This window comes from Camelus ferus, chromosome 15 (assembly GCF_009834535.1).
Source record: "Camelus ferus isolate YT-003-E chromosome 15, BCGSAC_Cfer_1.0, whole genome shotgun sequence".
NCBI classification, from domain to species: domain Eukaryota; kingdom Metazoa; phylum Chordata; class Mammalia; order Artiodactyla; family Camelidae; genus Camelus; species Camelus ferus.
The window spans coordinates 2,993,035-3,015,933 of NC_045710.1; the positions used below are offsets into that span (position 1 = coordinate 2,993,035).

The 22,899-nt window shown below is 45.9% G+C and overlaps 1 non-coding gene across 1 annotated transcript; it reads right to left on the minus strand.

Moving 5' to 3' along the window:
* Positions 1-21,886: 21,886 nt before the first annotated feature.
* On the minus strand, positions 21,887-21,993 carry LOC116669088. Its single transcript, XR_004326475.1, has one exon. It is a non-coding gene; the product is annotated as a U6 spliceosomal RNA (small nuclear RNA).
* Positions 21,994-22,899: the final 906 nt, after the last annotated feature.

A 22,899-nucleotide genomic window follows, 5' to 3' on the forward strand; every position in this document is an offset into this window, starting at 1 on the left:
TCCTGGAATGTTTTAAACATTTAACAAATGTTGGTTCTACAGACTTTATAGAATCAAAAGAATTGGGGATAAAGTGTATCATTCAAATCAAACAAAAATGATTTGCCCACAAGAGGTGCAGAGGCAGGACTGAGAGCTTAGACTTTGAATTCCAACAGCTTCATGCATCACAGCCCCCAGGCAAGAAACTTGATTTTTCGGAGCCTACTTTTTCTCATCTTCCAAATCTCTGGGCTGTCTTCTCGTCTGTAACATGGAGAGATTAGTATTTGCCTCAGAGGCAAACACAATATTAAAAGTGAAACGCTAGCATGGCCATTAGTTCATGCTAGTGATTAACACATCTTAGGTATTGTTAGCAGGGCACTAGATACAAGGATCTGAAAAACATATCTGGGGCACAAGAGCCCTTAAAACTTTGTAATTAGCAGAATGTGGGGAAAACAAGAGAGGATAGAGCCAATTGTGACCAACAGTACATCAGTTTGAGACTAGATAGAAAGCAATTTAAGTGATTAAGACAGAGACATAAAGAAAGAAAGACACTTACATAGAAAGATGGTTACATTTAGTTTGGGTCGGGCAAAATTTAAAGTGCTTAGAAACAGTGCAGTTGGCAATGCCCAGGGGCAAGTTGCATGCATGTCTGCAGCCCGAGGAAAAGCTGCAGCCTGCAGACACGCATCTGAGAGGCAGCAGCAAAGCAAGCAAGTGCGACAGTGCCACAGCCTCCAGAGGACGGGATGCAAGGTGGAGGAGCTGGGGACTGATGGAGAACCCTGAGGAACACGCTCATTTAGAAGGATGGCCAGACATACAGGGAGCTCCAAATAAGCAGAATAAATGGCTGCAAAGCTACAGTAGGAACTGTAGAAGGTGGTGTGACAAGAGCAAGAAATCAGAGTGATTCAAAAAGGGCATGGACAACAGTATCAGGTAAGTCTCGTGAAATAAAGACCGAGAACCATGCACTGGAGTTGACGATGGACGATCAGTGACCTTAATGAGAACAGGAGGGCAAAGGTCAGAGTTCAGCAGGTGGAGACAGTGGATAATAAGTGGAACAGTGGACAAAGCGAGAAGAGCAAGCTCCAAATGTTGGGACATAAAGACCGGTGACAAACATGGGGTCAAGGACCCTCAGCAAGGGTCTTAGGTATCGCCTTTGTGACCAATGGCCTGTTGGATTCTGTTGAGTTTCAGACAAAATCAGAGCAAAGAGAAGAAGGGACTGAGTCTCTGTCTTTAGTAAACTTACCTTATTACCCTGATGACATATGGCAAAGGCATAACAATAAATGACATACAGTAGATTCTATGATGACAAATACATGAGAATCAGATGCTCTGTTGAATATGGGTTACCAAAGGAAGTTCTAATGGAAATGGACTTACAACTGCAGCAAGAAAACAGTCTACCAAGTTTTGTGCAGGTACCATTTTGGGTTGACTGGACTAGTGCTCTCAGTTCATTTTTGCTGTGTGAACTTCCATTATGCTACGTTGGTGGAGGATACGTCCCCACATCTTTGATATTGGGCTGTGACTTATGCAATGTTAGCAGATGTTTTTTAGATGGAAGTTTCAAGTGTGCCCTTGTGGTCTGCCGTTAGAGGCGCACGCCCCATGTTTAGCTGCTGGACCAAGGAAACCAGGAAGATGTCTAGCAGAACTGAAACCAGTCCATAGCCTGGACCCAAGACCAGCTTATCCCAGGCAAGACCAGGAGAGCTCCTGCAAACCCGCAGCCTTAAGAAAGAAAACAATGCTTGTTATGGTAAACCATAAGGTTTTTTGTGGTTTGATGCTAGTCCATAAAAGTGATCAATACAGCGTTAATTATATCAAGATAAAACAGGCAGTGTATTGATGACTAAATACTATTGAAAGGAGGTCTATCTAAACAGCACTTATGCAAACTTCTTGGCAAAGCAGGTTGTCATGACAAAATCATTGATCACTCTGCTCAGTTTTCAAGTGTGGGGTGTAAGTTACAATTCATCCTAAAGGAAATAGGAGGCAATAACTTGCAGAGTTGTCTCCCCTCATCCACGGTTTCTTTTACCCACAGTCAGCCACAGTCCGAAACTATGAATGGAAAATTCCAGCAATAAACAATTCACAACTTTTAAATATGGCGCCATTCTGAGCAGCGTAATGAAGGCTTGTGCCGTAGTTCCGGTCTATTTAACCCCTTCCCCCAGCACTGCCACTTCCTCACTGCATGATTCCCGTAATCATGGGCACCAGGTCTGTGAGGCTCTGAAAGGTAATTCAGAGTGGCCTCTCCTCATTTGGTACCTGATTCCTTCCTAAAACATCCCCAGATATTATCCAGGCTCTGCCAAAATGTTTGCCACCTTCCAAGGCAGTTTTTAAAATTCCATCCTTATGTTTAAATACAAACATGTTACCCAGTATTCATAGCCACTTCCCACCATCTGAACTCCCACTCAGGATAGTGACTTGGAAACAACGATCATGAATTATTGGAACTTCTTTAAGATAAATATTCCCAAATTGTTAAAATCCTTGTATGGCACCTTAATATATCCAGGGCACAGACTTTGGTTTCTTTTTTCCCCCTTACTTTCAATATCATGTGATTTTTTTTTTCAGATCTCCACCTTATTATAATATCTGTATTTATGTGAGGGTGATTCATGAGTTTTCCATATGTTCTGAGTAACGTAAATAAACTCTTGAGTCTTTTGAGTGTGGATGTTTCTGTTAAATAAAAGAGAGGAAGAGCCAGCTGTTTCTACTCTGCGCACTTTCCTTGCTTTGAACCAACATTTAAACAACAAAAGTAGTATTATGTTTTCTGATTCTGGGGTTTGGTTCTCCTCACTGTGTGACACACAAGATTCTTTTCAAAGAATCCTTTATATGATCTTCTGGTTTCTTCTTTACTTGTCCCTGCTTTTACAGCTGATGGCTGTGGTACTCCAGGCTTGGGAGAGAGTGTGCAAGCCGACTCAGCCCGGCCTCACCAGCCACATGGGTGGGAAATAGATATCTGAGTTGCTTTGATGAAACCCAAGAACCACCACAATAATACGGCCAGAAAAATTAGCATCGTAGCACGGCATCTGTATTTGAAACAGATACATTTCTCAAGAAAAGTATGGTGCGCTGCAGGCCAGCCCTGCCAATTTGTGAGGCCAGGTTGTGGGAGCTAATTTGTAGCCCTGCAGGAATTTTGTGAACCAGTTCTTATATAGCTGATGCATTAACATCAGCCGTGCTGGGAGCTGGGCGTCTTCACCACGGGACAGGGCAGATGCAACCGTTCCAGGCTAGGGAATCAGTGTACTAACGGAGCACTCGCTGTTGACATATCTTTCAATCATTATCAACATCATCTCTCTCCACTAGAAAATTCAGCATAATGTCCGGAAGCATCCATTATAATAAAGAATTGATTTCTCTCCCACGCACTAGAAAATTACTATCTATATGCTATATTTAGGAGAACTGAGAAAATAATCAATCAAATCATTTATGGTGGTGCTTTTATTTTATTTTATTTTATTTTATTTTATTTTTTTGCAGAAATCTGGTTGAGAAAAGCCGGCAGGCAGGTCAAACAGACACTGTAAGCCAGTGGTCCTTAACATTAGTGCACACTAGAATCACCTGGGGACATTTTTTTAATGCAGATGTCCAGGCTGCACCCCAAACCAGTGAGATCAGAATCTCTGAAGTGAGCATCAGAATTCCCTGGTAGTCTTGAGAACCGCTGCTAGAAACATTTTGGGAAGACAGGACAGCAGATCCGTGTGTTTTCTCAAAGCAAGTAGAGGGCTGTGGACGTGGATGCGGGTCCAACACACGTTGAGTAAACACTGATCACGCCGCAAGCTTTACTGATCAATTCCTGCCGCGATGTTTTGCAGGAGAAATGTCGCCGTTCCTATCCCACGGCTGCCTCCTGGACTGGGAGCCCGGACTGACCAGGACAACGAGTGACTGACGGCGGCATCACCCTCACCAGCAGCCACGTGGCTGAGCATCTCTGTCTCCTCAGGAGCTCCCCCGTAGCCCTTCCTGTCCCAGGGCGGCTGGCCTCTCACACATGAATTCCTCTTCCTTTCTCTTTTCTCCAGATTTGGTTAAGTATGTACACATTCCTCACGACTCGGCTCCAGAATCAACCTTCCAAAAAGCTTTCCTACTTGGTCTCTGCTGACTTGGCTGGAAAACGTCCGTGTGGCTCTCGGAGTCCGCCGTGAACACGCTGCTCGTGGAAAGCCCTACGGGGCACTGAGCAATTCTGGCAGGTCAGGACTGCATCTGATCTCTGCATCTTCAGGACGGAGCCTAGGTCAGCCCACAGGATGTGCTCACAGATGTATGTGGAATGAATTCGAATTTATCTCACTCTGAAGAGCTTATACTGATAAAGCATTTTACAGGTGAATACATATAATATACATACACACACACATCATAACATTACGTACATTTATAGATATGCATACATAAATACATATATATGCATACATAAATACACACACATATATATATTACTTCATTGGATAAAGAATGTTTACAATAATAAAGAACATTTGCTTTATTGGATTAAAGATCATGAGCAATCCATAAGACCAAAATAATGATGTTTTCTGACAAACAAAATTTAAAACTCTAAAAATGTTGACTCAAACTCCCATTAGAGCAACATTTAAAAAAATATATATCAGTAAAAATAAAAATTGATCCCCAAAGTGAGGACTGCGATACCAGAGGAAACTGTGAGACAAAAAACCTGGCAAGCGTTGGCAAATGCAAACAAATGTTGACTTTACAGCACTAAAATATAACAATTATTAACGTTGTGGCAAAGAAAACACAGTGGAATTAAAATACTGAACAAAGATAATGTTTTAGACAGGAAAATCAATACCATACTGAATACATTCTCTGAAAAAGTAATTAATTTAAAAATCAATAATATAAAGTGAGCTCTAAAAAATGGCGGTGGTGAATGTTAAATCATACTTCTGAAAAATTCATGGATCAAAGGAAAAATAAGAAAAGTTTTTAAACAGTAGCAGTAAAAATGATGACAATGCTACATATTACAGCTGTGGGATACAGCGGAAGAGGTTTATGGTTGGAAATTTATAATTATAAATGTTTTCATTATAAAGGAAGGGCTGAAAATTGATGAGCTAAGCCTGCAGTTCAAGGGGTCTGAGTAAGAACAGCAGGCTAAACCCAGATAAAATTTAAAAATAATAAAGAACAGCAAACAAAGACACTGTAATTGGAGACTCATATGGTCTGTACCTCAACAACTCCATGCCAGGCATGGAACAACCAGAATCCCGCACAGGTGCTCCCAGGCCTCTATTCAGGCTGGTCCTACCACCCGTGTCTATAACTAAATCTGTTCAAAAATAAATATTCTAGAGATAAAACACATTTCAATATGTATGTATAGACTTATAAATGTATACAGATTTTATTTTTTGTTATATATGTGTGTGTGAGTATTTATAAGACAACCCAACTTTGTAGCACTTTAAGTCCACGGAGGTGATTAAAGACCAGGAGCCCCACTAAAGACTAGGTGTCTGCATTCTCTGTTTGGTAAGAGAGACACGATGTCTGCTCATCCAGGGACACGACTTACCGGCTGGACGTCATGCTCTGAGTGCAGGTGGAACATGAGGACAACGTGGCCTCCCACTGCAGGGGTGCATGGTCAGAGAGAAGTTCATGAAGAGGGCAGTCAGGCTGGGAGAGGACTGGCTGTCCTGCCATCAGAATTCATGGAGAAACTAGGAGTGTTCCGCCTTGAGGTTAACCTCATGGCTGTCTCAGAATGCAGAAGTTGGAAGGGGCGGTAGACACTCTGTGTGGTTCTAGGGCGCAGCTGGAAGTGATGATGAATGTGACAGTGGGATTATGATAAAAAGTGAGGAGGTGGAGAGAGAAATATTGCATCTGTACACTAACTAGCTTTTAAGATCCTGGAAAAATTACTTAACTTGAGCTTTTGCTTCCTCTTTTAATAAAAAGGAAATAATTTCTTATCTGATGGCTTGTGGGGAAGTTGTATGAGATTACAGGGAGAGTGCTGAGCACAGACGCAGACACAGAGCAATGTTTAACACAGCCTCCCTGAATCTTCATAAAAATAATTTTATAAAATGTGTTTCTGCCAGTCTAACAAAGTAGAATCAATTCTGAAAGCTGGTATAATCTCTGTTAATAACCAGGTTTAAGAAGCCTGTATGTCCAGCCTGTTTTTGAAGGCATTTATAACCTTGTGTGTGTGTTTTTTTTTAAAGCAACAAAAATGAAAGAAACCAACAAAAACCTACATACCCCAATTTTACAGGAAAACCATTTGGGGAAAATATTCACACATGAAAGCTTTGCACTCTTCTTAACTCTTGAAATTCACTTTCTTCTTTGGCAATTTCTTACTAATTATTGCTCTTAATGCCCAAACCAAGCTAACTTCAGCAAACACGGACCTGCATCCATCACTCTAGACTAGGCTTTCTACAGCTGGGTGCTGTTGACATGTTGGGCTGGTGATTCTTTGTGGTGTGGCTGTGCTGTGCAGCGTGAAAAGTTTAGCAGTAGCCTGGTCCTGTCCTATGCTCACTGGATGCCAGTGGCACCTCTGTTCCAGATGTGACAAGAAAATCATGTCTCCAGACGTTACCAGCGCCTCCTCCTCCCAGGTGAGGCCGTGGCTCTACACCAGCAGGACCTCATATCCTTTCCCTTAATTCCCACCTGATGCTGTGTTGGGATACTGAGATCTTACTGGGGGTTTAAAGACAGCAAATTGATGACAGTCAAAAAGAGCACCAGGGAATTGAGTGAACACCCTTTAAAATGCATGCGGTTTATTCGTCTCCACGCTGAATCCCCCTGCAAGCTCAAGGAAGGAGACTCCTTCCCTGACCCCCAGCCTAACCTCTGGAGTAGAGATCATGTGTCCCCAGCATGGAGGAACATTCTCAAAGCCACCTGCACCACTCCCCAGATACTGGACCAAGAACCAGAATGAGACAGTGTTTCCTATCCCACTTAAACGAAGTTTCCAGTGATCATTTTTGCTAAAGCGTTGTCCTGATTGCCCATGATTGATGCCAGGAAATTCTACTTTCCTCATAAAAATTCCCCTTTGCTCTCCTTTTTCTTTGTGACTTCCGTGGGACAAATCCTTGTGGACATCATGGGGCAAGGTCCTTTATTCCTTCAAGAAGTGCATCCCTAGACAGTGACAGGGCTGAGGAGGAAGACTGTCTCTCTAGACACCCTGTGGCCACAAGCTGCGTCCCGGCAAAACAATTGTACCAGCGAAGTCCTCTTTACAAAAGCATCACTTTCAAACGTCTTCTGGTTCTTATCAAGATTTCCTTAACTGTACGAAGTGGAATGTTTATCATTATTATAAACATCAGCAATACAGGTCAGCACTGTATCATCAAATATTTTTAATTTTATGAAGTTGCTCAGGTGTCATGAACATGGTCCCATCCCAATACTGACGTCTTGAAGTCTCCGATCTTAATAACCTCCATTATTTAAGTCACATGCTTCAGTCTCATATTTCAAATTCAGATGAGGAATGTCGTACTGATAGATGGAGACCACCTTACTTTCTTTAGAAGATACAAATTCTTTCTACTATTTTTTTTTTCCCAAACAAGGTTAATCATGTTCAGACACACTCTTGTGCTGGATTGGAGGCTGTGTTCTTTAATCTGGTTTCTTAGTTTATGCAGGAAATGAATATTGTTTAATGGAACCACCCATCTGAAAAGATATTTTTCCCTTTTTAAAAATTTTTAAAATAATATATCCAATGTCTGAAACAGCAAACACACTGAAGCCATTAAGAGCTAAATTACTCAACCGTTTTTCAAATAAGCTGCTCGGAAGTCTTTGATCCTGTGAGCTGACAGCAGCCGGGGCACGTGGCCTCTTGGGACTGCGGGAGACCCGTGCTCACGTGTCCCCAGCGCTGTGGCCTGTGAGCCACATTGGGAGCAGGAGGCAATTAGAGGCCCTGAAAGGAGCAGACATCTACGTCATGAGCCCATCATCCCAGGGGAGGGAAAAGCGGCCCTTGTACCATTTTGGATCATGGCTGCACTTCAGCGTGCTGTCTGCCGAACTCCACTCGTGTTCACCGAATCATTTCAAAACCAGTGTTTTAGAAAAGCCCTCTGAGCAACCTCAAAACTAGGTCAGACAGACGGTCCGGAGGAAAGAGGGTCCAGAGCCTGCCTGGCCCTCGTCGCCTCCCCTCCTCGTCCCCTTCTCGCCCTGCTACCCCCTCCCCTCCCCCTCCTCCCCCCCCGCCCTCCTCCCCCTCGCCCTCCTCCCCGCCCCCCTCGTCCTCTTCCCCTCCCCCGGCCTCTGCCCTCGCCCTCGCGTCCCTGTCCCGCTCTTCCTGAAACCCCGCCCTCGGCCGCGCCCCAGCCCCGAAGCCCCCCCTCGGCAGCCTCCTGCTCCACACCCCTGTGAGGAGCCGTGGGCTTGTTTCTGAGCCTCTCGCAGTCCTCTTGGCACGACTCGGAGCACCTCAGCAAGTCATCCCATCAGTACCAGATGCATCTAGAAACTCACGGTGACAATCACAGCTCGTGGCAGGGGTGGGAAGACACCGCCTTTGAGGACTCCGCACGTGAAGCATCTAGGGGACCCACCCACCCCGCAACCTGCCTCCAGGGACCACTGCCACCGTGCCCAAGTGCATCGCTGAAGCTTCAAGTGCGCCTGCCCGGGCGCCGCGGCGGCAGGCCTGCCGCGGGCCGAGCTCGGCTGCAGTTGTCACTCGCCTGCAGCAGCAGGTCGTGCGAGGCTGGGGGCCTCCCCCAGGGGGCAGGACCGCGCCCTCAGCGGGCGGCCCCGCGCACTGAGGGCATGTGGCCACTTCCTTCCCTCGCGCAGATGTGACACCGCGGGGTGGGGGGCGACGGCGGCTCTGTAATTCAGCCCTCTGATGTTTTATCACAGTCCTCAGCAGCTCCCTGATGAATATTTCTGTGTGCATGCTTCTGCCTGATAATCAAACACAGAGCAAGTCCTAATTGGGTTTTCCAGCGCACGGAGAAGGGCCTGGTTAGCTTGGCAGATGTCCCACGAACGTTAAATTAAAAGTACAAACACAGCAAGCTCAAAAAAAAATTCCTACTTTGGTTGGATTTTAAACGTATACAGAGAACAGAATTTATGGATGTTCATGTGTTCAAACAGCTTTTAAATATGGTCTGTCCCAAAAGGCAAGAGTCAGCAAAGTGTCTGACACGGGGGCTGTATGTCTGACTGCCCAGAAGACACGAGCAGGGGTATTTTAACTTGTATGTGGAGAGCTGGGAAGATGGAAAGTAATCAGAAATCTGAAGGAAAAAAAGAGAAAAGGAAAACACTGGTTGCATTTAGCTGACATATTTCCTAGCTGCGTTTGTTACTGTTCATTAATCATTAGTGTGATTAATCAGACTCCTGCTCTCAGGGGTAGCCTCCGTCTTCCACGGCAAGAAATCTTTCTTAGAGAGAGCAGTTTAGGGAGCTTATAATAAAGGAAGAAAATATCAAGGCAACATCTCTCCTTGCCCTTAGCTCTGCCCTGTGGAGGACTCCCCGGTCACACCTGCGATGCTTTAATGCTTGCACTTGTTTGCGCACTTGTCTCCCACAGCAGAAATTGGAAGCATCTTAAATTTCCATGATAGCCCTGGCCTAGGACACTGTCTGGCCAACAGTATGTCCTCAAAACTGTTGCCTGAAAATTAAACGAGTAAGTGAGACACAGGGGAGAGTCTGGGCAACGGGACTACTCTGTACGATGTTATATTGGTGGGTACATGTCATTACACATTTGTCTAAACCCACAGAATGTGCAAAGCCAAGAGGGACCCCCAAATGCAAACTCTGGACTTTGGGTGATGTAGGATCACTGGCTGTACAGGTGCACTCTTGGTGGGGCTGTTGACGGTGGGGCAGGCCGTGTGCCGGTGGCGCAGGGTGTATATGGGAAAGCTCTGTCTTCCTCTCAGTTTTATTGTGAATCTAAAACAGCTCTTAAAAACAAAGTCTGGATTTTTAAAAAATTGAATTAACAACAATTAAATTAAAACACAAGTAAATTCATTTCCATAATGTATTTTATGAAATTTTTTAAAGCCTTTGATAAAACTGATGTGTTCATTTTTAAACGATCGTCATAAATTCTCAGGTGGAAAGGCATCTCAGACAGCACGGGGCTGAATGTTCTCATGTGACTTAGGTGCCATCTGCGGCCCCGTGAGTGCTGGCCATTTGTCGTGGGTCATAGTGTGAAGCTAGAACCCCTTCTCCTTACTGTGATCCAGAGTTCTTTCCTGCATCTGCCTCATGCTCTGGCGACTTGATCAGAAAAGTGAGACAGGCCTGTGTGTGTGGCTGTGTCCCCAGATGCCCGCAGATCTGACTCTCAGGTCCCCCTCTGCAGCTGAGGTCGGTCGGTCCGTCTTCCATCCCTAGGATACATTCGCTCACGTCTTTTTGTCGTTTACTCAGAAGAGGTGTGGACTCTTCCCTTACACTTCCTTGGGTCCCCGAAGCTGCCATCATGGGACTCTTTACCTCCTCTTTGCCTCAGACACTTGAAGAGCAACCACCTCCCGGCAAGTCCCTGGGCTCTCGGCCCGTTGCCCTCCGACTCCGTCCTCGGATTCAGGACCAGAGCCGAGCTGCCGCCTTAACGGGGCCGCTCCCCGCCCTGCCTGGCCTCGGGTCCATGACGGTGCCCCTCCTCCTCTGAGGAGACGTCTCCTTCTGTGGAAACTGGCTCCTGCTCTTTGCTCCCCGTGCCCCGCCTCCAAGAAGGCTTCCAGAAAGTTAAGTGGAATATGGTCTCCCCAAGCCTGGGAATTCTTGCTGCTGTTTTGAACTACCTTTGAAACACTTTTCTCTTGGAACCCTTGTATTTTTTAACCTGGGTATCAGTCTTTATCTCCATCAGTATAATATCTTTATAGGCTGGAGGAATCTCATACATTCATTTATGCAGGACTGATGATTTGGATTATTTTAAAAATATCCTTGCAAGGGCACCGAAATAGGAGCCAGTTCCTGGCTGACCTGGGCAGGTGCTGAGACCACTGAACAGATTCCCAGCAGCTAAACTGCAGACCTGCTCCCCCTGCAAGGGCCTGGCACCAGGAATTTCCATAACAGGCCGTAAACTGCAGGCACGGATCGGGATTAACCACGCACGGGTTAATTTGACTGGGCTTGATCTGGCGACTGCAGGTGGCAGAAAGGTCTATTTTGGACTTGCTCTGACGTTCAGTTGCCTCCTGATTTTGTATTTTATGGTTCATTTCAACATGTGGACCCTCTGGCGTGGTTAAGGTGATCAGTGGACAGTGGATCACGAGGGAAATAAGTTAACGGGGACACAGCGTGAGAAAGCCCAGCTCGGGGTCCTCTCTAGGGGACCGTGGCCGCCACGTGGAAGCCCCCTCTGAGAGTATGGGCAGAGCTCCAGGGTCCGCTTCTTTGTCACCCTCCAAGCATGGTGAGCCAAGAACAGCCAACGACTTGGTGGAAGCCAGAGACGGGAAAGCTGGCGTCTCTCTTGAGTGTGTGGACTCAGACCTGCATCCCCCGGACCCGATGCCCGAGGGGGCGATCAGCCCGGTCTGTTCTAGTCCAGGCACCCAGACCGCTTCTCCAGACGCCAGGTGGACCGTATGGGCCCTCTCGGGGCTGTTTTGTCTGGTTTGGCCAGTGTGCGGTGTACCTCCGGCTTCAGTCTTTACAACTGCCAACAGATATTTCTGGGTATTTTCAAAGATTTCTGAACAACAGATTTAATTTGCTGAGATCATTTTTATGATTACTTTTAACAGAAACAAAATGACACTTTGTCTTTATTCTGAATGGCTTTTAACTGCTTTCTTTTTTTTTTTTTAATCTATTTGTGTATATATATATTTGTATTTCTGTTTTTTGTTTTTTAACACATTTATTGTGGTCTGGCTCCTGTACAGTGAACTGCACATAGTTCAGCTGTACAATTTGATGAATTGTGGTAGTTGTAGACGCCCATGAAACCACCACCACAGTCAAGGTGGCTAACATTTCCATCACTCCCCACGAGGTGCAATTTTTGAACTCCCAGTTTATCCCTTCCCACCTTCTTTAACCCCTGGTAACCATAAGTTTGTTCTCTATGTCTGTGAGTCTGTTTCTATTTTGTAGATACATTCATTTATGCCCTTTTTTTTCAGATTCCACATATAAGTGATCTCATATAGCATTTTTCTTTCCCTTTCTGGCTTTCTTCACTTAGAATGGTGATCTCCAGGTCCATCCACATTGCTTCAAATGGCATTATTTTGTTCTTTTTTATGGCTGGGTAGTATTCCATTGTATAAATATACCACGGCTTCTTTCTCCTGTCATCTGAAGATGAACATTTGGGTTGGTTGGTTTTTAACTGCTTTCAAAGCACATCTGTGATTTGCCAACATTTTATTAAATCTTTCTGTACTTCACTGCATGGCAAATTTAGCATCTAATACTATGAATATGAGAATTAAAATCTGTGTCCATTACAAAGAAGTCTGGGAGATTTATGAAATATCTCAAGAAATGGGACAAACTATAGTCCAAGTCACCCGCACCTGGGACCTGATGAGTTATTAGGAGCTCGTGGACCTGCTTCGAGAGGGGCTCAGCACATCCCGTGTCCCCTGTGTGAGGCGCAGATTAAATGCCTAAAGCAACTTCATATTCATGAGTTTCCCATACTCGGAATGTGCATTTTAAGCCACTTCTTCAGTGTCCTCTTGATCCAGAGCTAACTCTTCCTGTCCAGCCTGAGTGTTAAGTATAGCGCGTACCCTCCACGCTGCTGTGTTCCGGAACACGTGTGCCTCTTCCTGAAAGCAGAGGCGCTGGCCCCAGCCCCGGTGCTGACGCCAAGCTGGGTGTTCTGGGAGCTGTTTAACTCCCCAAGGCTCCCCTGCTGAGAGAATTTTCTTATCAGCTTCTCCCACCCACGTCTAATTCATGCTGATCCATTCCAGAAGATAAGCCCTGCTGAGATCGACTCTGGGAACGGGGTTCACGGACGAAAGATTTATTCAAATTTTCTAACATTGACAAGCAAAGGAAGCACCTGCAGAAAAGGTAAACCTCTTCGGAGAAAGGCAGAGAAGAAATAACATATTGTTGGGTGAAAATGTGGAAGACGGAGTTCATTTTCTGCCTGACGGATGGATTATTCAGCGCTCTGTCTGAGGAGCAGCTGGAGCAGGGAAGACAGATTTGGTGTTTGGCAGATGCTGGGCGTCTGAGCTTGGCGCTGTCCCCCAGACTGTGCCCCCGTCAGGGTCTGCATTTCTCAACGCCCGCCTCTGGCAGTCACGACAGGCAGCGCCTTCCACATCCTGGTACCCATGGAAGGATTCAAGTATTTGCTTAGATCACCAAGTCAGCGGGTGAGCTGGCTGCCCCCTGAGGACTGAGTCAATATGTGCGTATTGATTAGTGGTACTGATTGGAGTAATACTGAATGCCTGGCGTAACTTCATCTCTCACTGCATACCCATGGGCACACACCGAACTGTGAATCGAAGGGGCACCACTTAATGAATTTGTGTGAAGCCAATGCACCTCCTGAGAAAATAATTTAAAGCAAGTATTCAGATTGAGAGTTTTTAAAGGTTTCTTTACATGTGAGGAATGGTATTTGTCCATCCTGAGCCTTTTAAAATCAACTGCCCCAACTCACATGAATGCACCAAATTAAGGTCTCAGGGCTCACCCCAAGACAGCCCTGCTGATATGTGGGGACACCCCTCCTTCCTGTTTGCATCTCTCTGGTGACTGTCACCTGCCTTGATGCTCCGTCAGGTCTGCATCCTCATGGCTGCCACATACTGAAGGAATGCCTGCGTTCCTGACCCTGCACCGTGGACTTCAAAACCATTATGGCATTTCAGCCTCAGCGGAGACCGAAGTGGCATGTTCCCTCCAACAACTGAGGAAGTGGTGCTGACTTGACGCCCTCAGGTTTGTGGAGCTGATTCCTGGAGGTGGGTCGAACCTCAATTCTATTTCTTCTCCAAACCTGTGACATTAGTACTGTCAATTTCCTCCATCTTCCTACGCAGCCTCATTTGGGCAGCTGCCTTGACCAGCTCTCATCACTGACCTCCATTCCTTCCCCTTTCCCACAAGTTAACGACCCCGTGCTCAACCCTCAGGTGGGACGTCAGGCAAATAATCTCCGGTAAGAGAACTTCTCTGTTGCTTCTGTCTTGAAAGGATCCCCCAGGACTCCCTCCTCCTCGGCACCAGGGGAAGAGAACTGGTCAGCACCTCTTGTGCGTTTGAGAAAGATCACCAGCGACATTAGAAAATGAGAAATGTTCTGATGGCCAGCTCTTTCAAAAATTAGGAGTCTACCTTCATTCAAAAACCAGGTGTCACAGGATCTACGTACTCCGGCATGGGCTTCCCGTCCACCACTCACCGAATCCTGTCTGCCACCCTAAGGACAGAGCTGGCCTGTTTTATATATGAGGAAACTGCAGCTTAGAGGCACAGGTGGTTAAGCTGGTGAGATCGGTGAGTCCGGGGGTGGGGGTGGACGGAGAGTAGGAATGTGTCTGGTAGAGACAAACCACCAGAAGGCAAAGGGACAGACCAGGAGAGTATGTTTTATAGTGTATTGTTCTCGAAGAAATCACGTAACAAACATGTATTGCATCCATCCACACAGATTCTGGGTAAGAACCCACAAATGTCCCAAACCCCTCTTTCTCAGTCTTGCTTTGGGTCAAGTTCTTTCAAAGCTTCTCAATGTAAGGGCGCATTCTCCTAAGAAAAGGACAAACTGGTAAGACGAGAAATGTTCTCGTTTCTCTTTTGCTTCCTTCCAAAAAGCACCAGAACGGTAGGTGCGACCAGAGGCGTGGACTGTGGAGGGAGGCCTGGGTGCGGGCAGCTGACAAACCCTGTCTTCTCGGCATTTACTCTGAGCAGGGGCCAGCTGAGGTCAGCTGCTTGGGGACTGCAATGGACAGTCATGTTTGTTGTAAGAACGAGGTCAAATCCCAGGACTGTCTGACTCAAGCAAGTACACTTGACTTGGAACGGTTACAACCTCTGCAAGGTGACCTGCAGAACACTCAAAGGTGCAGCCCTGTGCAGGGGCAGGAGGCCTAGCCCTGGCTGCTGGGACGGCCTGCAAAGGTGCCCTTTTAAAGAAGTGCAAATGCCCCTGCTGTTCTGCATTGCCAAGTCCCAGCTTTCCTGTCACCAGTTCGCTCCAGGGGATCTCTCCTGAGCCCCCAGTGCTGTTTCCCTGGCCCAGACTCTCATCTTTTCTTCCTGGTTTCTCCTGCGAATCTACAAGACCAGGGACCCCTCCTGCCTTGTACAGGGATAAATCGACTCTTTTCTCCTCAGATCACTGTGTTTAAACCCTGGGCACATTCTCCTTCAGTAAAAGTGCGTATTTTGAAGGTAATCTAAAATATGAAATTCTGGAATAGGGTTATCTGAGGTTTAGAAGGACAATACTAAAAATGATAACTCAGATTCGTATCTGTGTTTTGGAAGATCTCTCATCTGTTTCTGATGGGCAACCTAAGAACTAAGTCTCTGTCTCCAACACTGAGCATTTTCCACTCAGGATGTACATCCTGGCCCATGTCTGGTTGTCACATCCAAGCTAGAGTCCTGCCCCCACACCGGGTAGAGTCTCACATGAGAGCAGTATTTCAGCTCTGAGTCTTAGAAAACAGAGCTTACAAATTCAAGTCAGTTCAGTTACTGGAGGGAAACCCCCACCCTTTACCTGTGCCTCCCAAGAAAAAAGTGACAATTTTTATATTTTTGATATGATTTTTGAAGTGTCGTTTTAGCCAGGAAATAGGATGCTTGACTAGTTAACTGTGTTCCCTGAAGCTCAGTTTCAACCCAGACTTTGAAGGCACTTCAAAGGGAGACAAAATGAACCTCACCTGAGTGCGACTTGATGCATCTCTGAAGTGGTAAATTAGGGGTGCCAGCACCCCCACGTCGGACGCCAGCACAGCCCAGGGTTCATCCGCCTCTGGGGCTCCAGGGTTTTTTATTTTTTCCTTTTAAAGAAAGAACCACTTGATTGAAGATAAGATTTACCTTTCTGAGGAATATCTTGTATAATATATTTTGAAATGTATTTCAAGGTTATCTACTGTATGTCACTTAAATTGGCAACTTCTGAACCATCGCAGCCTCCGAGTTGAATCCCAGAGGAAAAGACGATGAAGGAAATCGGGATTTATCAGAAATGAGAGAACAGATCCATTCCTGACCTATCCCGGACCAGAGCGCTGGAACCTTAGGACCTCAGAGCCAGACACAAAGATGCTCAACATCCTCTAGTTCAGACGTGGTGGTCTTACCAGCTCCGAGAATTTCTGTCATTCCCTCGCGTCCAGGGGCCCTTCTGACAATGTTTATTTGCGAAGCAAGCTGGGCTGATGAAGGAATAATTGTTTGGTATCGCAATTCGGAACTGCAACGCCAGCTGAAGCTCTTTCCTGTCCTGAGAGAACTGCAGGGGAAGGTGATGGAGGCGGGGTGGCCCTGCACGCGGGCCCTGCCTCTGCACCGAGCGCCAGCCGTTAGAGACTCTCTCCGTCCTTCCAGGGCTCACGCTCCCTATTGGTGAAACGGTTACGCGTGGAAGAATTCAGTTCTGTGTGTGTGTGTGTGTGGGAAGTTGCTCAGTGTGTAACAGACTCCTAGTAGAGATAGTTCTCATCACACTGACCTGGAAGAATTCTAGGCCAAAGCAGAGTGTGGTTTACCTCTTTCTCGGGCCTCTGAAACGTATGCAAGAGGAGAAGAGGGTGAGGATGATGATTGTTTCACCAGCGCCCCGGATGGTGAGGTTGGGAACGGAGCTGCTCCAAACTCATTTGTCAGATGAGGACCAGGAAGCAAGGCGAAGCTCAGGGAAGCCGCGCGGTTCGTCAGCTGAACCTGCGGCTCGGGGATGCGGGAGGTGGGGCGGAGCCCAGGTGTGCGGGCTGCAAAGCCACGGCCCCGCCCGCGACAGTAAATCAGGCAGTGCATCCCCCCCCCCTTTTTTTTTTTTTATCAAATTAGGACTCATGCATCCATTGGGATTAAGAACATTAGTTCTGAAAGGTAACAGGAAAGACTAAAGATGGCCTCGCACTATGAGGATGTGTTTGCACAAATTCAGCATCTCCACGGAGTCTGGGGCCTTGTGTCTTAAGACAGGAGTCACTCACGGCCCCTCGAAGTATTGGGCCCTCACGGAGACTGTTTCAAGGGGATGGCGTCCTGAAGGCTGCTGTGGTCAGAAGATGTTTTACCCCAATTAGACTTCCCCTCGCCTAAGCCCTTCTGGAAGGTTCCGTCCCAGCCACCACGCAGGCCCAGAAACACGAAACACGAGGGCAGCCGGACTCACGGCGGGCCCCCGGGCTGCGTAATTCCCCTTCTGTCTTTCTATGACGTTGAATGTTCACTGTTGGCCTTGGTGTTCGCACTGTGTGTGTTTGTTTGTTGGTTTGTCTGGAGCTCTCTTCTCCTCAAGTTTGTGAGGAGTCAGAATTTACTAGAACCTAGTACACAGGGCGCAGAGCTTCATAAGCCAGAGGGTTGCTTTTCGCTTTTTGTTTTTCCCGCCGCTGTTTACTGTTTCCTGAGACTCAACAACAGCGGGTGAAGGCGCGCCAGTTACCGCCCTCTCGCGCTTGCCCGCTGAGGCCGTGAGCATTCCAGGGCACCTCACACGGCATCTGGGACAGGAATTCAGAAAAAAAAAAAAAAAAAAGAATGGATGAATGAATAACTGAGCGAGATGTACAAAATCACGCAGCTTCATTCTTCCTTAGCTCTCTCATTCCACACAGCGGGCTGCGGTGATGACATATGCATTGGCTTAAAAAAACGCACGAACTGGCAAAGGAAGCAGAGTTATTTGCACGAAAGGAGTGATGCCTGATGAGCCGGGGTAAGCAGCCGGCTCCGGGCCCCTCCCACCGCCGTGTTCACAAACCTTCAGGGCGACGGAGCCCCCCTGCGGCTTCAGGAGAGGCGCCCGTCCCGCCCCCGCGGGGAAGCCGCCGCCGCGGGCGCCTGGCGCGGGCGGCAGGGCTACCGGGCTGGGGATGCGGACGACACTGGCCCCTAGTCGGGGACTCCCGTGGTGACCTCCATCACGGCCACATCCCGGCAAGGGCCTAAAGGACTTTTCCAATGGAGAAAATTCCACCTTAGTGAGAAACGTAATCTTCAGAGTCCGAGGGAAACCATCCCAGGCACCTCCACTGATCGAAAGGAGAAATACTAAAAATTCAGAATGTTGTCTGGGGCAAATGTTAAGACTTGGCTGGAATGTTGTCTCTCATGATCATATATGTCACTTTAAGGGAATTGTTTGTAATTAAAAGAGTCAAATTATGATTCAGCTGTCCTTGGGAGATCACAGCCTGTTAAAGAAATAAAAATCACCAAGCAGGCACTGCATAAAAAAAAGCAAACAAAACAAACAAACAAAAAACAACTGCTTTTGCAAAACACATTACAAATCCAATGTAATTTGCTTTATGTTGAGCTCTGCGGTCGGCAAGCCCGCATCTGACAGGCAGGAGGCAGCGCGGCGTCGGGCAGGGTCATGGACTCAGCTCCAGAGTCCTCTCAGTTACTGGCCGCCCGACCTGACATGGGGCACCCAGAGCCTCTGAGGGTCCGTCTCATCGTGGCTGCGTGATAGCCTCTCACCAATGCCGTTGTCTTGAAAATGAAGACAATGTATATAAAGCACCTTTCACAATATTTGCATTGGATAAACTGATTATTGTTCAGTTATTATTATTATTAATGCCCACCTAGAGCTACAGCTTGAATCTCTATGCTTTACATTTTTTTCTAATTAACATGTCTACCAATTAAATCATACCATGTCTTGGTTACACGTTCTAAGCTGATGTATCTGCACAGTTGGCCATCACATAGAAGAAAAAGCAATAATTATCTGTGAGTATGTGTGTGTGTGTGTATATGCAGTAGAAGGAGCTCCTTTCACACCAGACACTTTGCACACATCTGACTGCTTAATCCCCACACCGTCGTCCACAAGTAAATGAATCAATGACTAAACGGACGGGAGGGACCTGTGGCCTTGCCCAACACCACCCAGAGCCGGTGGGACCCTAAGCTCAAGTGCCACAGACCACGCGTGTCTGGTTCACAGACTCTGTCCCCAGAGCCCCCCACACACCTGCTACTCCCTGAGTGCTCATCACTTGTGGGAGAAATAAGTGAGCTCGGGTTCAGATCCTTATCTGGCTGACGAGTCTCACCGCCGTGGTAACTCACTGCCTCTTCCGGCAAGCCCTGGCCTTCGTGGTTGTAATTCACTGTCCCTGGTGAGGACCTTTCACGGGCTGGCAGGGCCACCCCCCAGACCAACCGAACGAGGCCTCTGTGTGTGGAGTCGGGGCACGTGCGTTTTCCCCGCCGGGTACTGTGATGCCTCGGGAGGGGTGATCACCCGTCAGAACCACGTGGGGAGGGAAGCTACCTCTGAGAAGGTACCAGCATCAGCAGGAGAGTCAGTCCTGAGAATCATTTGGATCCTGGTGAGATTACTTTCTTAAAGAGACTTCCTAAGAAATTGCATTTCTTCTCAAGTTTGTAAAATTTATCATTTGTCTTACGGGAAGGCAGTGGCACTTCTATTAGGTTTTAATCACACAAAGTGAGTTAGATTAATTACTATTTTCTCCCCTTCAGAATCTCTGGGGAAAAAAATAAGCAAATCAAAGATGCATTTGTCCTTGATTAATTACAGGCAATAAGACTTCACCACATCCAGAACTGGGCTGCTTTTGCCCTCAGAAAGCTGATTCCATCCAGGTGGCACAGACCAGTTCAAGGACAAATGCCTTGAAGGAATGTCTCTACAGACTTTCGAGATGGACATCTACACAGGTTCTCAGATTCAAGTGTAAAACCTCTACCCTGGTGTTCTCACCTCTGAGATGCTGTCTGGATCTCAGGCTCTCCTGAGGAAGGAGGCACCACCTGTCCTGAAATTTGAGGGCACTTCTAAAGCCATGTGAGACTTCACCTGTGTAGAGGACAGAGGGGCCAAGGACATTGTTTTAGCTCAAACTTTTCATACCTGAAAGTAGGTGGCTCTTTGAAAATAGATGTTAAACACCATACTAAGAAATCAGAAACTCAGAAGTATGGTAAAAGCCATCATTTTTTTCTGAAATTCTAAAATTAGTTCCTCCCCAGTCAAGTATGTTTACATAATTGAAATCATATTGCAGATACAGAGTCAAGTACAGATAATCACAGATGGCTTCCATCTACGTGACACATTCTGGTACTAAAAGTCAGATACTAGTTCTGACTCTACTGGTAAGTTAGGTGACCTTGGAAAAGCCCAAATTTTTTAGATATCACTTATGAAATTACTATATATTATCAACGACCTTTTCTACCACTAGTAAAGTATAATTTTGTAATTGCACAAAAAGTATATGCAATACTTTAGTTATCACCAATCAGCAGACAAAATCACAAGTGTTATAAAAAAATTGAATGCCAGACAACAAGAACACACACAAACACAGTCATTAAAAGTAAACAAATCTAGCGTAAAATGAGAGCAAAAGTCATATCTCAAATAGACTTCATTCCCAGAAATTCTTTTTTTGACTCCAATGTTACCCTTCTGTAAATATATTATTTACAATAAATATGTCAGTTTAAGAATGATTTTTCCCCCAAACACTCTATTTTGAAGGGCATTTTATTATTTCAAATGCACATTTAGTTACTGTAATAGCTTCTTAAAAAAAAAATTGGAAACTTTATAAAGGCAACGTAGGGCAAACGATGCTCCTTTCCCTGGTGGAGTAAAAATACTCCAAAATTCGCTTCTTTCTGAAATCAATGAGAAGAATAGGGGGAAAAAAAGTTGATATCAATACTTGCAGACCTCTGGAAATTAACAAAAGGCTATAACAATTCAAGGAGTGTTTACTCATGAAAAATGATGTGTTTCTGCCTCTTTTCTCTCACCTCTTTTGTTGGAATTCCCATCGTGTGTGTGTTTGCTTAGAGAATTTCAGTAGAGAATTTCGCTTTCAGAACTTTAAAGGTGTTGCTCTTCTGCGTCTCCCTTTCAGTATTTCTAACAAGAAATCAGCTGCCATCTTTATATTTTTCTCTGTTTGCAATGCATATTTTTCCCTCTGGTTGATTTGTAAATGCTATTTTTCTCACTAGTTTTGAACAATCTGATTATAACGTGCTTAGTGTTTTGTTTTGTCTTGTAATATATCTTGTCCTGAGAGTCCCTGGACTCCTTGGATCCGTGAATACACAGTTTCATCAAATTTGGAAATGTTCAGCCATTAATGATTCAAATCTTTTTTCTTCCTCCTCCTCTTCCGTCTCCTTCAGCAACACTCATCACATGTCTGTCAGGCTACTTAGAGTGTGCCCACTGCTGCCAGATGCTAACTTCATTTTTTCAACCTTCTTTCTCTTTTGTTGCTTCATTTTTTATTGTCTTTTGCGACATCTTCAAGATCACTAATTTTTTTTTGTCTTAAACACCTAATCTGCTGGTAATCCCATACACTTTATTTTTTATCTGAAACATTTTCTCTCTAAATGTTTAATACAGTTCTCTTTTCTCTCTTCCATGTCTGTATGAACTTGAATGTGTGGATCACAGTTATAGGAACTGTTCAGTGTCCTCATCCGCTAATTCCAACACCTGTGTCGTTCTGGGTTTTGATTGTTTCTTTCCTCACCGTGTGCCATGCTTTCCTGCTCCTTTGTATGCTTGGTCATTTTTTTTAATATAGAATATGTCACGAATTTGCGTGTCATCCTTGCTTAGGGTCCAGGCTAATTGTCTCCGTATCGTTCGAATTTTAGTGTATGTGCTGCCAAAGTGAGCTCTGCTTGGTAAGTTTTGGTTGGATACCAGAGTTTGAATAACTTTCCTGTGCACACCCAGGACTCGTACCAGAATGCACTGTCGGAGTGCTGCTGAACTCGGGTCCAGCTGCTCACTGCTCAGGAGACAAGTGTTGTAGGAAAGGGAAGGCTGCTTTATTCAGGAGGCTGACAACCTGGGGAGAAGGTGGACTTGTGTCCAAGAACCAACTCCCACTGCTAGTCAGGGGCAAGAGCTTTTAAAGGGAAGTTTTGGGGGTGTGTGGGCAGAGGGAGGGGATGCATGCGGAGCAGCCCAGTTAGTGCTGACAGTCACCCTGAAACTGGTCATGCAGTGGGCTGAGCAGTTTTAAGTACAGTTAATCTTGAACTCCAGGCTCAGTTTGTGGCCATTTCCTTGAGGCCAGTTCTTGGAATTGTGCAAGATAGAGCACAAGCTTGCCTCTTCTTTCTTTAAACATAGTAAACATGTTTCATCTGTTCGGTTTAATAATAAACATGATTAATCTCTGGCTAATCATTCCGATACACCAAGTCTTGATAGGCCGTTTCTTTGTACCTCGTTTTCTTGATTTTTGATCATGGTGTCTTGTTTCCTTGTATACTAGCTGTCTTTGCTTTGTGTTATGACTGTGTTTTCAAAATTATTTGAAGGTGTAATTTGAGGGTTATAATGTTGTCCCTCTTTCCCATGGATGATACTTACTTGCACTTGTCTGCCGGGAAGCTGAGAGAGTTCTGCCCCGGGACCACCTTCGTACGCATTCAGGCTTCAATGCCCCTGGGCGGCGGACATTTCTGCCTGACTGCTGATCTCCCTCAGGCTGAGTTTCTCTTCCCTGGAGGGGACAAACTTAAAGTGAACTATGATCAACAGAACAACCACCTGGAGACAGCCTTGAATTTAAC